This window comes from Fukomys damarensis, unplaced genomic scaffold (genome assembly GCF_012274545.1).
Source record: "Fukomys damarensis isolate Sample0158 unplaced genomic scaffold, DMR_v1.0_HiC HiC_scaffold_39, whole genome shotgun sequence".
NCBI classification, from domain to species: Eukaryota; Metazoa; Chordata; class Mammalia; order Rodentia; family Bathyergidae; genus Fukomys; species Fukomys damarensis.
In genome coordinates this window covers 34,645,104-34,645,869 of record NW_022900951.1, presented here as the reverse complement: position 1 = coordinate 34,645,869, position 766 = coordinate 34,645,104, and the positions used below count along the sequence as shown (strand labels likewise).

At 60.2% G+C, this 766-nt stretch overlaps 1 long non-coding RNA gene across 1 annotated transcript in view; it reads left to right on the top strand.

Annotated features, from left to right (window-relative positions):
- Positions 1-445, top strand: part of LOC117284712 — a 49,160-nt gene extending 48,715 nt beyond the window's left edge. The window contains exon 3 of the long non-coding RNA XR_004515781.1: positions 245-445. This is a non-coding gene — a long non-coding RNA (uncharacterized LOC117284712). The remainder of the gene's footprint in view (positions 1-244) is intronic.
- Positions 446-766: the final 321 nt, after the last annotated feature.

The window sequence follows — 766 nt, the reverse complement described above, 5'->3', positions numbered from 1 at the left end:
GGGGTGTCTGCTCTGCGAGTGGGCCACTCCCAGGCAGCCACTGTTGGGGGAAATTGTGAAGTCAAGTCAAGGGTTCCAGGTGGGAAGTCTTCAAAAGAAAATGTCCTCTGTCCCCCTGAGGGGTTGGCAGTGCCTTTATGCCACGTGTCCTGAGCTGGTTGTGGCTCTCTAAGGCTGTGCTAAGGCCGGCTAGGCGCTCCTTTGTGGACTCCAAGTCCCTGAGGCTGAGCCTTTCTTTCCACAGGCACAGTCTAGGTCTCCAAGTGTGAGAAACCGGCCCAAAGGGGCAGCCGTGAAAATATCAACACCAAGCCTCAGCGACCTCAGGCCGGAGCCGACAGGACCCGGGCTTAATGGAGACCAGTGGAAGTTGAACAAGGGCCACAGGGCCAGTTGGCTGCAGGTTTCCTGACAGATGGGGACTGGACCACAGGACCGCTCCCAGAGCGGAGCAGGAGACCTCCGGCCTCAGCCAGCAGTGGTCCCCCCCCCCACACACCCCGAGGGACGACAGGCTGGAGGAAAGCTTCCTTCTGCCCCCTCTCCCAGCCTCTCTTCTCCTTGAAGCTCAGAGGGGCTCGGTCACTTCCTGCACAGTCTTGGGGAGGGTTTTCTCAGTCAGCAGCACGAGCTTCCCGCCCCCAGCGCTGGGGCACCGAGCCCTTTCCTTCCTTGACTGCTCCCAGCCCGCCCTAGCCGGGACCGCAGAGCGCGGCGGGTTCAGTGTAATTAATTTAGAAACCGGGAGGATTTTATCACCATCTCC